The 18,019-nt window shown below is 37.1% G+C and overlaps 1 protein-coding gene across 6 annotated transcripts in view; it reads right to left on the bottom strand.

Annotated features, from left to right (window-relative positions):
- Positions 1-18,019, bottom strand: part of PPP1R12A (protein phosphatase 1 regulatory subunit 12A) — a 167,358-nt gene that overhangs the window by 85,695 nt on the left and 63,644 nt on the right. The gene's annotated exons all lie outside the window — the stretch shown is intronic.

The following is an 18,019-nucleotide window of genomic DNA, read 5'->3' as shown; positions in this document are numbered from 1 at the left end:
GTCTTTATGTAACCCAGTCATAGCTATTCCTACTGTTTTCACTTCAACTGATTTATGTGCACTGATACCTTTAATACCTTACTTACTGAGCTTAATTATTAACTTAAAAAATACCTTCCTGGATGGTGTTTGACATTTTTTGTTGACACCGTGTAGTAAGGTCAAGAAAGCACCACCAACAAAACCTGCATGATACTATTAATGTCAGTGGCTTAGAAGAAAATCCCAAAGGCAACAAGAAAATATTCTTTGGCAATGCTGCATCCATGACACTGCAACTGCATACAGAATGATACTGTGTGGGGAAAAAAACATCTCAAGGTTCTTAAAAAAAAAAACCATACACACTGTGTTATAATTTTTTTTTAACCTTTTAAGTTGGTATATAAAATAATTATAGTCTGTTACAACGATGGAATCAGATTTGATGAAATTCAGTATACGCATTATAAACATACCCCAAAAAGTCCTGGCTTCTTATTGCATCTTTGCAATTGGCATCTCAAACTAGGCCTTTTTTTTTTTTTTTTTTAAACTTTACATAATTGTATTAGTTTTGCCAAATATCAAAATGAATCTGCCACAGGTATACATGTGTTCCCCATCCTGAACCCTCCTCCCTCCTCCTTCCCCATACCATCCCTCTGGGTCGTCCCAGTGCTCTAGCCCCAAGCATCCAGTATCGTGCATTGATCCTTGACTGGCATCTCGTTTCATACATGATATTTTACATGTTTCAATGCCATTCTCCCAAATCTTCCCACCCTCTCCCTCTCCCACAGAGTCCATAAGACTGTTCTATACATCAGTGTCTCTTTTGCTGTCTCATACACAGGGTTATTGTTACCATCTTTCTAAATTCCATACATATGCGTTAGTATACTGTATTGGTGTTTTTCCTTCTGGCTTACTTCACTCTGTATAATAGGCTCCAGTTTCATCTACCTCATTAGAACTGATTCAAAGGTATTCTTTTTAATGGCTGAGTAATACTCCATTGTGTATATGTACCACTGATTTCTTATCCATTCATCTGCTGATGGGCATCTAGGTTGCTTCCATGTCCTGGCTATTATAAACTGTGCTGCGATGAACATTGGGGTACACATGTCTCTTTCCCTTCTGGTTTCCTCAGTGTGTATGCCCAGCAGTGGGATTGCTGGATCATAAGGCAGTTCTATTTCCAGTTTTTTAAGGAATCTCCACACTGTTCTCCATAGTGGCTGTACTAGTTTGCATTCCCACCAACAGTGTAAGAGGGTTCCCTTTTCTCCACACCCTCTCCAGCATTTATTATTTGTAGACTTTTGGATCGCAGCCATTCTGACTGGTGTGAAATGGTACCTCATAGTGGTTTGGATTTGCATTTCTCTGATAATGAGTGATGTTGAGCATCTTTTCATGTGTTTGTTAGCCATCTGTATGTCTTCTTTGGAGAAATGTCTATTTAGTTCTTTGGCCCATTTTTTGATTGGGTCATTTATTTTTCTGGAGTTGAGCTGTAGGAGTTGCTTGTATATTTTTGAGATTAGTTGTTTGTCGGTTGCTTCATTTGCTATTATTTTCTCCCATTCTGAAGGCTGTCTTTTCAACCTTGCTAATAGTTTCCTTTGATGTGCAGAAGCTTTTAAGGTTAATTAGGTCCCATTTGTTTATTTTTGCTTTTATTTCCAATATTCTGGGAGGTGGGTCATAGAGGATCCTGCTGTGATGTATGTCAGAGAGTGTTTTGCCTATGTTCTCCTCTAGGAGTTTTATAGTTTCTGGTCTTACGTTGAGATCTTTAATCCATTTTGAGTTTATTTTTGTGTATGGTGTTAGAAAGTGTTCTAGTTTCATTCTTTTACAAGTGGTTGACCAGATTTCCCAGCACCACTTGTTAAAGAGATTGTCTTTAATCCATTGTATATTCTTGCCTCCTTTGTCAAAGATAAGGTGTCCATATGTGCGTGGATTTATCTCTGGGCTTTCTATTTTGTTCCATTGATCTATATTTCTGTCTCTGTGCCAGTACCATACTGTCTTGATAACTGTGGCTTTGTAGTAGAGCCTGAAGTCAGGTAGATTGATTCCTCCAGTTCCAGTCTTCTTTCTCAAGATCGCTTTGGCTATTCGAGGTTTTTTGTATTTCCATACAAATTGTGAAATTATTTGTTCTAGCTCTGTGAAGAATACTGTTGGTAGCTTGATAGGGATTGCATTGAATCTATAAATTGCTTTGGGTAGTATACTCATTTTCACTATATTGATTCTTCCAATCCATGAACATGGTATATTTCTCCATCTATTAGTGTCCTCTTTGATTTCTTTCACCAGTGTTTTATAGTTTTCTATATATAGGTCTTTAGTTTCTTTAGGTAGATATATTCCTAAGTATTTTATTCTTTCCGTTGCAATGGTGAATGGAATTGTTTCCCTAATTTCTCTTTCTGAATTTCACCTTTTTCTCAAGCGCACATGGAACCTTCTCCAGGATAGATCACATCCTGGGCCATAAAGCTAGCCTTGGTAAATTCAAAAAAATAGAAATCATTCCAAGCATCTTTTCTGACCACAATGCAGTAAGATTAGATCTCAATTACAGGAGAAAAACCATTAAAAATTCCAACATATGGAGGCTGAACAACACGCTGCTGAATAACCAACAAATCACAGAAGAAATCAAAAAAGAAATCAAAATTTGCATAGATACGAATGAAAATGAAAACACAACAACCCAAAACCTGTGGGACACGGTAAAAGCAGTCCTAAGGGGAAAGTTCATAGCAATACAGGCACACCTCAAGAAACAAGAAAAAAGTCAAATAAATAACCTAACTCTACACCTAAAGCAACTAGAAAAGGAAGAAATGAAGAACCCCAGGGTTAGTAGAAGGAAAGAAGTCTTAAAAATTAGGGCAGAAATAAATGCAAAAGAAACAAAAGAGACCATAGCAAAAACCAACAAAACCAAAAGCTGGTTCTTTGAAAGGATAAATAAAATTGACAAACCATTAGCCAGACTCATCAAGAAACAAAGGGAGAAAAATCAAATCAATAAAATTAGAAACGAAAATGGAGAGATCACAACAGACAACATAGAAATACAAAGGATCATAAGAGACTACTATCAACAATTATATGCCAATAAAATGGACAACGAGGAAGAAATGGACAAATTCTTAGAAAAGTACAACTTTCCAAAACTCGACCAGGAAGAAATAGAAAATCTTTACAGACCCATCACAAGCACAGAAATTGAAACTGTAATCAAAAATCTTCCAGCAAACAAAAGCCCCGGTCCAGACGGCTTCACAGCTGAATTCTACCAAAAATTTAGAGCAGAGCTAACACCTATTCTGCTCAAACTCTTCCAGAAAATTGCAGAGGAAGGTAAACTTCCAAACTCATTCTATGAGGCCACCATCACCCTAATACCAAAACCTGACAAAGATCCCACAAAAAAAGAAAACTACAGGCCAATATCACTGATGAACATAGATGCAAAAATCCTTAACAAAATTCTAGCAATCAGAATCCAACAACACATTAAAAAGATCATACACCATGACCAAGTGGGCTTTATCCCAGGGATGCAAGGATTCTTCAATATCCGCAAATCAATCAATGTAATACACCACATTAACAAATTGAAAAATAAAAACCATATGATTATCTCAATAGATGCAGAGAAAGCCTTTGACAAAATTCAACATCCATTTATGATAAGAACTCTCCAGAAAGCAGGAATAGAAGGAACATACCTCAACATAATAAAAGCTATATATGACAAACCCACAGCAAACATTATCCTCAATGGTGAAAATTTGAAAGCATTTCCTCTAAAGTCAGGAACAAGACAAGGGTGCCCACTTTCACCATTACTATTCAACATAGTTTTGGAAGTTTTGGCCACAGCAATCAGAGCAGAAAAAGAAATAAAAGGAATCCAAATTGGAAAAGAAGTAGTAAAACTCTATTTGCAGATGACATGATCCTCTACATAGAAAACCCTAAAGACTCCACCAGAAAATTACTAGAGCTAATCAATGACTATAGTAAAGTTGCAGGATATAAAATCAGCACACAGAAATCCCTTGCATTCCTATACACTAATAATGAGAAAACTAGGCCTATTTAAATCCATATTCTACTATATGCTTTCCTCTGCTTCCCTCAATCTTCCTCTTCAATTCCTTACTTTAGTTTAATGGCATCCTTTTACCAATTACAAAGGCTAGAAGGGGAGGCAGAACAGTGTAGTGCAGACTTGACAAGAAAGTCTAGGTTTAAATCCTAGCTCTGCCGATTACTGTGTGTGATTTCTCTGTTTCCTCACTCATAAAATAAGAATTACAATATGGGCCAATCACTCATCTAAGCACAAATTTCAAAACTTGTCATATTTTGGAAAACCACTGAGTTTTCCAAACTCACTCCTACTGAGTCTGAGTCCGTCCTCCATAACCAATGGTTTTTTGCAAAAATAAATTAATGCTTAAGTGGGGAAGAAACAAAGACTATAAATAGCCTCGTATCAGGTCTAGTCATGGTTTGCTGCCAAGTGAGCCTACACCAATCTTACAACTGGTCATTTTTCAGAGTTTTGGGGTTTTAGAATTGTGCATCTGGGCTGTAGGGTAGTGGTAGCAACATATTTTCACGTAATTGTCAGGATGACCAAAATTATACACAGTGAAAAAGACTCTAAGCAGTGACTCAAAGTGCTCAGCAAATGTTAGCTATTACCAGCACTATCACTACTGTTGATTTTTCTTCCCACCTTACTACCTAATCCAGTCAAGCACACCAAACCTTATTAATTTAATTTTCCAAATTTCTTTCAGATCTGCCCCACTTCCAAGCTCACTGCCACTGCCCTGGCTCTCTTGTCCACTCTTTAATCTGTCAAGAATTGTTTTCTAAAAGTACAGGGAAAGAACCATCATGTTCCTAAAAATGTCTCACCATTAAAGGTCAAAGTTAGCAAGGCACACAAATTCCTCTGTGCTACAGCCCCAGTTCCCTCTTCCTGTCCTATTAGCTACTCTCACCATATAACACTAATGTTCCTCTCCTGAAAATACTACAGGTCCAAAGAAGCCTGTTATCCAATGCAATCATGACAAGCGCTGATTTTGGTTAAGCAGAAAAGATTATTTAAATAGGGAATAGTAAAACATATCACATATGTGAAAAATAAATAAATGCAAGACATTTATTCCAACACAGACGATACTGGAGAATGTCTCCAATGACTTAAATCCATGCTCCCCTTCTTGCATAAATGATACTCCTAATGTACTAAGACATCAAAATGTCTTAAAGTGAAACTAACATTTGCAGTCAACACAAATGCAATCTGAGTATATAATCCTTCTAGGTATTTTTTTCTTTCAATTTTTCAGTTGTTGCACCCACATCCAATTAAAGAGCAATTATATTTTCAGGACTTTCCCTTTATTGAGGCTTTTCAAAATAGTTTATCATTAGCAATAATTTTCTTTTTTGTACACATTGCATCAGTTTTGAGTGCTCTAATTAAAGTATATTATCACTAACAAGGGAAATAGACATTAATAGGCCAGAACACACACAACTAACTTTTAGTAGGCTTGTAATTCAACTAGTGGAAACAGAAATGAGCTTATTAGAAGTAGTTTACGTGTTACAATGGTCAATATTAATTACTTTATGGCAGTCATTCAATATGTTGTAACAAAGAAATGGCAAATGTTAGTAATAGAGTGGATGTTAGTTAAAAGAGCTTTAATCATGTGTTATTTCCCATTTATGAATATGACTTTTCTCTGATAGCTCTCAACTCCCAGAGGCAAAAATTCTGCTACTCTGTGGATAGGGGGAAGCTGCTGTGTAGCACAGGGAGCTCAGCTCAGTGCCCTATGATGACCTGGAGGGGTGAAGCGGGGTGGTGTGGTAGGAGAAAGGCTCACAAGGGAGAGGGTGTATATATATATATATATATATGTATAGATATAATCTGATTATATATACATATAGCTGATTCATATTGCTGTACAGCAGAAACTAATTCAACACTGTAAAGCAATTATACTCCAAAAAAAAACCTGCCCATTGTTTAATCTAATAATGTCACCTCCCCTGGAATCTTTCTTTCTCTGAATGGTCTAAAGAGAATTGATCACTTCTTCCTCAATGTTCCTTGAACATCTCTTGGTCCATTTCTTCTATCTAGTATTGGTACTGACTTCGTATGTATCTGTAAGCTTGAAGATTAGGTGCAGTTGCCGTCATTTTTACTTTTTAAAATCCCTAACGCTACTATAGGAGACAATAATAATGTAACAGAAAGAACATCAGAATTTGAGTCTTGAGAATGAGGGTCCACTTCTGATTGTGAAATGGAAATAACTGAATATGTTCATAGAGTAGTTAAAAAAAAAAAGGCAGTAAGAATATATATCAGAATATTGTTGTTGCTGTTTAGTCACTAAGTCGTATCTGACTCTTTTGTGACCCCCTAGACCGTAGCCTGCCAGGCTCTCTGTCCATGAGATTTCCCAGGCAAGAATACTGGAATGGGTTGCCATTTCCTTCTCCAGGGGATCTTTCCCATCCAAGGACTGAACCCTGTGTCTCAAGCATTATTCTTTATTGCTAAGCCACCAGGGAAGTATATATGAAAATATTAGTTTGGGGCAAATACACCTCATAATTATTACAGCAAGAGATAAATATCCTACAAATAAAATTTTACTGTTTTCAAAGGCTCTTAGATTCAATTTCACCTTCTGAGACTTTTAATCAAAATACATGGTCTGTTTACACTAGCAATGCATCATTCTTATAAGAAATATGTAAACCGAAATGCATGGACTTGCCAAGTCTTCTTGGAGCTCAAATAACCATATATCAAAGTAAATATGAAAAATGACTACTTCCCTCTCCCCTGTTCCTCTCATTGAGCTAGGTCTGCCCTAAGAGCAAATAATCAGATTATAGTTTTATTAAATAATCCAGGAAAACCAAGAGTTTAGCTATTTTTCACTACAAGTAGTGACCGAAAATAGTAATACAAGTAATAACTAATTCAGCTAACTGTACTGATATTAAATATGTGCTATTCATTGTGCCAAGTGTTTTATAAATATGATCTCATCTAATCTTCACAATAATCTTACAAAGTAGGGATAAGTACTAACATTTCCACTTTATAGATGAGGAAACAGGTTCAGAGAAGTTGGTAATCTGTCTAGAGTTAATAGCAATTACTTAGCAGTTAAAATAAAAAGAGTTGTCTCATCCTGACCTTGAACTCTGGAATATTATAATGCTTCTCATACGTGTGGTGATGCAGTTCATATAGTTCTTTTTTTTTTTTAATTTAAATTTATTTATTTTAATTGGGGGCTGATTACTTCACAATTGGTAAGAATTTCTGGTTCTTTCACCAAAAATATTATTATTGAATTCCAGACAGGGGAATCAGCAGGTGCAGACTATGAAGCAAGATGCCTAGTTTGTTTAAAGGCTCAGCAAAGAAGACCATTTTGGCTAAAAGAGAGCCTGGAGAAGTATGGAGAAATGACATCATAGATGTAACAGGGGGCCACACCATCGCCTCGGAGCAACCAGAACTCTATTTTTTGAATGCATTATAAACCCACTGGAGGGTGAAGGGCTTTGAATAAAATGTGATGCTATTACAATATCTTACAAGGATCATTCTACCTGCTGTGCAGAAAATAGATGGGGGGAAGAAGATGGTTATGGCTAGAATGATTCCAACTGCAATAATTCCAGTGAAGAACAACAATGTCCAGGATCAGGGAGAAAGGAAAGAGGTGATAAAATAGTCAGATACTGAATATATCTTGAAAGATAAGCCAAGAGAAGTCTTGAAGATTCCGTTGGATATTTATAAAATAAAAGTTATAATGAAAAAGAAAAGACATGATATAAATAAGCCACCACAATATTTTTTAAAAGTTATATCTTTAAATAGTTGATTCTTTAATGATCAAATAACAAAACTAGTGAAACTTTTTCCATGCTGTAAATAAGACCATGAAAATGTAACTGAATCTCATCACCAGTATTTTATGATGATATGAAATCTTCAACCGCAATGTCTTCAAAGCTACTCCAAACATGAAGGAAAATATATTAAATGCACTAATTAATCAACATTTCATTCTCTATGCTATGAAACCACATAATGCTAGCCTAACACAGGGCTAATTTTCTCTATTATTGGAAAATTTTAATGCAAACACTAGAGCTACTTGAGATAAAAGCATTCCTTAAATATCTGTGGTGGAAGCCTAAAAAATAGTGATGAAATTTAAAAGATTATAATCATATCAATAACCAAGATGTTAATAAAACAAATCATTTAAGTTTTATTATTCAACTATGAAATGTTTTTCACATAAACAAAAATTCTTACAATTTGCAAGAATAAAAAAAAGTAAAGACAATGCCAAGGTAAAGGTTATAGTCATTCAAAAAAATAATATTTGTTGGTCAATCAAGAAGGACAAGCTGAATTAACACAATGACACTGTACAATGGAGTACAAAATACTAAATCTAAAGAGAATGATGAGAAATATCTCTATATCCCACTACATAGTAGTCTCCAGGAAAGACTGTTAAGTGAAAAGAGAAAAGTGGAGAAATAGTATATGATAATTTTTCATTTATCTACAAAGGAGGAATAATGCTCACATTAAAATACAAACTGGGATAAAACATAAAATTTTAAAATGTTACCTATAGGAAATTGGGTGGTAATTGCCATTAGACCTCGTATTTTATGTAAATGGTCAAACAAAATTAAACAAAAAAACAAACTCTAAAAGAGAAGTAAACAATTAATGTAATGGTATATATAGCTAGTGTCATAGCCACACAGAAAAGTACTATTCCAAGTAACTTCAACACACACAGTAATTCGATGGTATACTCCAACTAGGATACCATAAGGATAAATGAAAAGAAATGTCACCCTCCTCACTCCTGTCAAAAAACAAAACCAAAAACAAATCCCAAACTTCAAGCTGCTTTCAGTACTTATGATTATTGGGGGTACTGTTATAAGCAGTCTAATGTATGTGTAATATATAATGAAACAAATTAGTAACTATGTATTATTTTAATTCTATAGTTCCTGGCAATGAAGAAGGGAGAAAGAAAATACAGAGGAAAAACAGAAGAGGTTAAAGAAAGATACCCTGTGGGTGCTGAATTTGAAAGAATGACCAATCCAGTATAAAAGGGACAGGTTTCTTTAGAGAAATGCCAATTCCAGAAATATAAAAGATGTGTCTGGAACATTTTTATAATACTAAATAGCAATGAAGCTTTTAAAGATCACTTTACTGGATCATACCCCAAGATCTTAGAAGCCAACATGAAGAGACTCTTGTTGATCAAAGATGGTACAATTTGCTCATCAGTAAGGATAATAACTGCAATACATTGAAATACATCAGGTATGCTTAAATGCATGCACTCAAGTTACTTAAATCACACACATACATAAACACGCAAAATCACTTAGTCCTTTCTGAAGGTAAGTAAACCAACTCACTATTTTAAAAACCAGTATTATAAAGGGAAAGAATAAAGAATATATTCTGATTTCATATAAAACTTGTACTAGGGGTAACCAAATAGTAGACATGAAGAAGTTTCCTTTACAAAAATGTTTCGGCTATAAAAAAGAACTATGTTTTCATCTAATTATTCATCTATTCTTTCTTTTATTCATTATTATTTTTTGGTTATTAAAAGCCAAGTCACAGGATTTGATTTTCAATGCTTCCTACATAATAACTTAAACATATAATTCAGTTATAGTTAATGGTTAGTTATAATTAACTGATCATCTTAGACTGGAACACTAAATTGAATACATTTTCTTGGACTCCATAATCATTCAAGTATGTAAAAAAGTCATTATATTTAACTTTGCTTTTACTCTATAGTCTAATGGCATCAAACTGTAACTTTTAGGGAAGAACACTTTGATGCAACAGTGAGAATTTTATACTGCCTATATTAGACTGCTAGCATTACCATAACAAAATACCACAGACAAACTGGATCAAACAATAGAAATTCATTTTCTCATAGTTCTGGAGGCTAGAAGGTCAAGACCAAGGTGTTCACAGGATTGGTTTCTTCTGAGGAGTCTCTCCTTAGCTTACAGATTGCCACCTTCTACAGTGTCCTTATGCTGTCTTTTCTGTGTGCAAGCCCTTGATGTCATTTTTTGTGTCCAAATTTCCTCTCAAAGAGATACAGTAAGATTGGATTAGGGCCCACCCTAAGGGCCTCAGGTTAAGAGATGATAAGGGCCTCATCATCTCTTAAAAGGCTCTGGATATATAGTCACATTCCTGTGTTCTGTGGCTAGGCCTTCAACATATGAATCTTGTGGGGACATGATTCAGAGCATTAACACTGCCAATTCAGTTCAGTTCAGTGACTCCGTCGTGTCTGACCCTTTGCGACCCTGCGGACTGCAGCACGCCAGGCCTCCCTGTCCATCGCCAACTCCTGGAGCTTGCTCAAACTCATGTCCATTAAGTCGGTAATGCCATCCAATCACCTCATCCTCTGTCATCTCCTTCTCCTCCCGCCTTCAATCTTTCCCAGCATCATGGTCTTATTTCCAATGAGTCAGTTCTTGGGATCAGGTGGCCAAAGTATTGGAGTTTCAGCTTCAGCATCAGTCCTTCCAATGAATATTCAGGACTGATTTCCTTTAGGATGGACTGGTTGGATCTCCTTGCTGTCCAAGGGACTCTCAAGAAGTCTTTTCCAACACCACAGTTCAAAGGCATCAATGCCAGCCTTCTTTATAGTCAAATTCCCACACCCATACATGACTACTGGAAAAACTATAGCTTTGATTAGACAGACCTTTGTTGGAAAAGTAATGTCTCTGCTTTTTAATATGCTGTCAAGGTTGGTTACAGCTTTTCTTCCAAGGAGTAAGCACCTTTTAATTTGATGGCTGCAGTCACCATCTGCAGTGATTTTGGAGCCCCCAAAAATTAAGTCTGTCACTGTTTCCATTGTTTCCCTATCTATTTGCCATGAAGTGATGGGACCAGATGCCATGATCTTAGTTTTCTGAATGTTGAGTTTTAAGCCAACATTTTCACTCTCCACTTTCACTTTCATCAAGAGGCTCCTTAGTTCTTTTCGCTTTCTGCCGTAAGGGTGGTGTCATCTACGTATCTGAGGTTATTGATATTTCTCCTGGCAATCTTGATTTCACCTTGTGCTTCCTCCAGCCCGGCATTTCTCATGATGTACTCTGCATATAAGTTAAATAAGCAGGGTGGCAATATACAGCCTTGACATACTCCTTTCCAGATTTGGAACCAGTCTGTTGTTCCATGTCTGGTTCTAACTGTTGCTTCTTGACCGGCTTACAGATTTCTCAAGAGGCAGGTCAGGTGGTCTGTTATTGCCATCTCTTTCAGAATTTCCCACGGTTTATTGTGATCCACACAGTCAAAGGCTTTGGCATAGTCTATAAAGCAGAAATACATGTTTTTTTCTGGAACTCTCTAGCTTTTTTGATGTTCTAACGAATGTTGGCAATTTGATCTCTGGTTCCTCTGTCTTTTCTAAAACCAGCTTGAACATCTGGTAGTTCACGGTTCACGTACTGTTGAAGCCTGGCTTAGAGAATTTTGAGCATTACTAGCGTATGAGATGAGTGCAATTGTGCAGCAGTTTGAGCATTCTTTGGCATTGCCTTTCTTTGGGATTGGAATGAAAACTGACCTTTTCCAGTCCTGTGGCCACTGCTGAGTTTTCCAAATTTGCTGGCATATTGAGTGTAGCACTTTCACAGCATCATCTTTCAGGATTTGAAATAGCTCAACTGGAATTCCATTACCTCCACTAGCTTTGTTCGTAGTGATGCTTCTGAAGGCCCACTTGACTTCACATTCCAGGAATAGATAAGAAAGCCTTCCTCAGTGATCAGTGCAAAGAAACAGAGGCAAACAACAGAATGGGAAAGACTAAGAGATTTCTTCAAGAAAATTAGAGATATCAAGGGAATATTTCATGCAGAGATGGGCTCAATAAAGGACAGAAATGGTATGGACCTAACAGAAGCAGAAGATATTAAGAAGAGGTGGCAAGAATACACAGCCAATTCAGTAGCCCCCAAGAAAAAATGATTCTAATGCATACATTTCAAAACATGACCCATGAGTATATAGTAAAACCAGGCATAAGCTGGCCATTAACATTATACTCCCCAAATTCACTTCATTTATTCTTCCTCTAATCCACTCTGGAGAAGAGGCATTATTAAACAACCTGTTTTTCATTTCCCCTAAGATTTCCACCTCATTCAAAGCGGGGAGAAGTTGAAAGTAATTACTTTGGTGAAAAGGTGAGATAAGTTACAAGTCAGAATATAAAGAGCCATCATTCATCTAAATCACTAGGTTCCTGCCAGGCTAGAGACCAGATGCAAAATTCTTAACTGTCTAGAAACTAAACTGTGGCCTCACATTCCCTGTCCTACTGTCTCTAATGCATTATCATACACAACTAGTGCCCTTCCTCTTTAGGTCAGTTTAAGTTTGATACGATTTATTATTGTTCAGTCGCTCAGTCGTGTCTGAGGATTACCTGGATCTAAAATCATCCCAACTGACACAATGGGATACTAGCCAAGTCTACAAGAGGAAATTATTCAGAAAAATTATTATTGTCTTTTCAAACTCAGAATTAAAAAACAAAATACAAGGATTAAACATATGAAGAAAGAAATTGAGTTTTCATTTTCCCAGAAAAGATAAATAAGATAATGGTCAAAAGTTAATACATATGGAATATTCCAGGAACTATGTGCCAGGAACTCTGCTTGGTGGGTTACATCAGTTAACCCTCACAACAAACCTAGAAAATATTAATCCCTTTCTATAGAGGAGAAAACTGTAAACACTAAGCAACTTGCTCAAGGTCATACCCTTAGAGACTGGTTGAGGAAGCCTTCATAATTCACATTAGTTGACTCCAGAGCCTACATACCAAATATTTAAGGACAGCTGAAGATAAATACACATTAGCTATTTTTCTTCATGAAGATAAAAATCCAAGCCTTTTCTTGAGCATGAAAATAGAAAGGAATAAAAAACTTAAAAATCATGATTACAATTATGAATAACCACTACTGTTTTACAATGGCAGGGAGACCCCTTCATTTTACACATAAAGAAATCAAAGCCCAGAAAGAGGAAACAAATTGTCAAAAGATGTTGTGCAGTCAGTATTAGAGTCAGTAATAAAACTCAAATAGCTTAATAAAACACAAAAAAACCTCAAAAACTCCTAAAGCACTTTTCATTTCACCAAACATTACCTTTCCCTTCAACCGCTATAATATATCTCCAATACACATGGCTGAGGAGATGGAGGGTGGGAGAATGGGCTGGGGTATACACGTACATGAAATGAACGAAGAAAGAAAAATATGAAGAATTACTAAGAGAGACTCCCAGAATCAGTCAATCAGTTCAGTTCAGTCGCTCAGTCGTGTCCGACTCTTTGAGACCCCCTGGACTGCAACAGGCCAGGCTTCCCTGTCCATCACCAACTCCTGGAGTTTACCCAAATTCATGTCCATTGAGTCACTGATGCCATCCAACCATCTCCTCCTCTGTCGTCCCCTTCTCCTGTCACCTTCAATCTTTTCCAACATCAGGGTCTTTTCAAATGAGTCAGTTCTTCTCATCAGGTGGCCAAAGTATTGGAGTTTCAGCTTTAGCATCATTCCTTCCGAAGAACACCCAGGACTGATCTCCTTTAGGATGGACTGGTTGGAGCTCCTTGCAGTCCAAGGGACTCTCAAGAGTCTTCTCCAACACCACAGTTCAAAAGCATCAATTCTTTGGTGCTCAGCTTTCTTTATAGTCCAACTCTCACATCCATACATGACTACTGGAAAAAGCAGAGACATTACTTTGCCAACAAAGGTCCATCTAGTCAAGGCAATGGTTTTTCCAGTAGTCATGTATGGATGAGAAAGTTGGACTCTGAGAGTAATACTATCATATTCAATACTTATTAGTTGATAAGCTTTGATGTGAGCAGATAGAGTCCCTTGGACTGCAAGGAGATCAAACTAGTCTATCCTAAAGGAAATCAACTTTTAGGATATTCACTGGAAGGACTCATGCTGAAGCTGAAACTCTAATACTTTAGCCACCTGATGAGAAGAACTGACTCACTGGAAAAGACCCTGATGCTCGGAAAGACTGAAGGCAGGAAAAGGGGACATCAGAGGATGAGATGGTTGGATGGCATCACCAACTTGAAGGACATGAGTTTAAGCAAGCTCCAGGAGTTGGTGATAGACAGGGAAGCCTGGCACGCTGCAGTCCATGGGGCTGCAAAGAGTCAGACATGACTGAGAGACTGAACTGAACTGATGAATACAATGACTATTTTTGGTATTTTTAGAAAACAATAAAAACTAAGCATAAATACACTGAATAACTGGAGAACTATGTATCATATTCTTTTTAGCAAAGCAACATAATTCAGAACTATTGTTAATTTCCCCTAACAATTAACAATAGGGATAGACTAGATTGTTAAATATTAAGGCTAGTGAAAAATAATTGTGGTTTTGGACTGTGAATTTTAAATTATTATACCTAGACTCAAACACATCTTTATTAATCAAAATAGGAACAACTACAATCAACATATTTTTGCCAGTGAGAAACAAATTTATTTCTATAGCATAAAAATGCATGATTTGCAATTTGACAAACTCTTGGAAAGCATTTTCTGCTTCTTGCTGGTTGTGGAAGCGTTTTCCCTGCAAAAAGTTGTCAAGATGCTTGAAAAGTGGTAGTTGGTTGGCAAGAGGTCAGGTGAATATGGCAGATGAGGCAAACTTCATAGCCCAATTCCTTCAACTTTTGAAGCACTGGTGTGAAAAGTGTGGTTGGGTGTTGTCCTGGAGAAGAATTGTGCCCATTTTATTGACCAGTGCTGGCTGTAGGCAGTGTAGTTTTCAGTACATATCATCAATTTGCTGAGCATATTTCTCAGATGTAATGGTTTCGCCAGGATACAGAAAGATTAGTGGATCAGATGGGCAGCAGACCACTCAACAGTGACTGTGACCTTTTTCGGGTGCAAGTTTGACTTTGGGAAGGGCTCTGGAGCTTCTTCTCAGTACAACCACTAAGCTGGTTGTTATATAAAATCCACTTTTCATCAAACATCACAATCTGAGAAATAGTTCATTGTTGTTGAGTAGAGTAAGAGAAGATAACACTTCAATATAATGATTTTTAAAAACATTATTTATTTTTAATTGAAGGATAATTATAACATTGTATTGCTTTCTGCCATACATCAACATGAATCAGCCATAGGTATACATGTTTCCTCCCTCTTGAACTTCATTCTCACCTCCCACCCCATCCCACCCTGCAGGTTGTCACAGAGTCCTGGTTTGAGTTTCCTGAGTCATACAGCAAATCCCCACTGGCTATCTATTTTACATATGTTAGTGTTTCCATACTACTGTCTCCATTCATCTCACCCTCTTTTTTCCCCTCCTCTCCTACCCCATGTCCATAAGTCTGTTCTCTATGTCTTCATCTCCATTGCTGCCCTGCAAATACGTTCATTAGTACCATCTTTCTAGATTCCAGATATATGCGTTAATAAACAATATTTGCTTTTCTCTTTCTGACTTACCTCACTCTGTGTAATAGGCTCTAGCTTCATCCACCTCATTAGCACAGACTCAGATGTGTTCCTTTTTATGGCTGCATAATATTCCATTGTATACATTATATATGTGTACCCACAGACTCTTGAGGGTCCCTTGTAGAGCAAGGAGATCAAACCAGCCAATCCTAAAGGAAATAAACCCTGAATATTCACTGGAAGGACTGATATGGAAGCTGAAGCCCCAATACTTTGATGACCTGATGCAAAGAGCCAATTCACTGGAAAAGACCCTGATGCCAGGAAAGACTGAAGGCAGAAGGAGAAGAGGGTGACAGAGGATGAGATGGTTAGATGGCATCACCAATTCAATGGACATGACCTTGAGCAAACTCCAGGAGATAGTGAGGGACAGGGAAGCCTGGCGTGCTGCAGTCCATGGGGTTGCAGAGATTAAGACATGATTTAGCAACTGAACAACAACAACAACACTGGGATTATTGTGCCATATGCTAGTTTTATTCCTGGTTTTTTTAAAGAATCTCCATACTCATCTCCATAGTGGCTGTATCAATTTACATTCCCACCAACAGTGCAAGAGTATTCCCTTTTCTCCATACCCTCTCCAGCATTTACTGTTTGTAGATTTTTTTGATGATGGCCATTTTGACTGGTATGAGGTGGTATCTCATTACAGTTTTGATTTGCATTTCTCTAATAATGAGCGATGTTGAGCAACTTTTCATGTGTTTATTAGCCATCTGCATGTCTTCTTTGGAGAAATGTCTGTTTAAATCTTTTGCCCACTTTTTGATTTGACTGTTTGTTTTTCTGGTACTGAATTGTATGAGCTGCTTGTATATTCTGGAAAGTAATCCTTTTGTCAGTTGTTTCATTTGCTATTATTTTCTCCCATTCAGAGGGCTGTCTTTTTACTTTGTAGTTGCCTTTGCTGTGCAAAAGCTTTTAAGTTTAATTAGGTCCCACTTGTTTATTTTTGTTTTTATTTCCATTACTCTAGGAAGTGGGTCATAGAAGATCTTGCTGTGATTTATGTCATAGACTGTTTTCCTCTAAGAGTTTTACAGTTTCTGGTCTTACATTTAGGTCTTTATTCCATCTTGAGTTTATCTTTGTGTATTGCATTCTTCTACACGTAGCTGTCCAGTTTTCCCAGCACCACTGACTGAAGAGTTTATCTTTGTCCCATTGTATATTCTTGCCTCTTTTGCCAAGGTAAGGTACCCATAGCGGTGTGGGTTTATCTCTGGGCTTTCTATCTTGTTCCATTGGTCTATATTTCTGTTTTTGTGCCAGTACCATAGTGTCTTGATGACTGTAGCTTTGTAGTACAGTCTAGAATCAGAAAGGTTGATTCCTCCAGCTCCATTCTCCTTTCTCAAGATTCCTTTGGCTGTTTGGGGTCTTCTGTGTTTCCATATGAATTGTGAGATTTTTTGTTCTAGTGGTGTGAAAAATGCCATTGGTAATTTGATAGGGATAACAATAAATTTGCAGATAGAATTTGATAGTATAGCCATGTTCACAATATTGATTCTTCCAACACAGAAGCATGGAATATCTCTCTGTTTATGTCATCTTTGATTTCTTTCATTAGTGTCTTAAAGTTTTCTGTACACAGCTCTTCTGTCTCCTTAGGTAGGTTTATTTCTAAGTATTTTATTCTTTTTTGCTGCAATGGTAGGGGATTATGACAGTTTTTTTCATTTGCGTTCGGCTCATGAGGCACCTGCTTACTGAGCTTTTTCGCCTTTCCACTTTGCTTTAAGCTGAAGCTCTAATACTCTGGTCACCTGATGTGAAGAACTGACTCATTGGAGAAGACCCTGATGCTGGGAAAGATTGAAGGCAGGAGGAGAAGCGGATGACAGGGGATAAGATGGTTGGATGGCATCATTGACTCGATGGACATGAGTTTGAGCAAGCTCCGGGAGCTGGTGATGGACAGAGAAGCCTGGCGTGCTGCAGTCCACAGGGTCGCAAAGAGTTGGACACAACTGAGCGACTAAACTGAAATGAATTTGCTTCAAATGCCAAATTACTGTAGAATGGTTGATGCTGAATTCTTCAGCAACTTTTTGTGTAGTTGTAAGAGGATCAGCTTCGGTGATTGATCTCGAATTGGTTGTTGTCAGCTTCCAATGACCAGCCCGCACTCTTTATCTTCAAGGCTATTATCTCCTTTGCAAAACTTCTTGAACCACCACTGAATTGTACATTGGTTAGCAGTTCCTGGGACAAATGCGTTGCTGATGCTGTGAGTTGTCTCCACTGTTTTACAATGCATTTGGAACAATACAAAG

Source organism: Bos indicus x Bos taurus, chromosome 5, assembly GCF_003369695.1.
Source record: "Bos indicus x Bos taurus breed Angus x Brahman F1 hybrid chromosome 5, Bos_hybrid_MaternalHap_v2.0, whole genome shotgun sequence".
NCBI lineage: Eukaryota > Metazoa > Chordata > Mammalia > Artiodactyla > Bovidae > Bos > Bos indicus x Bos taurus.
This window is presented reverse-complemented; position numbering and strand designations above follow the sequence as displayed.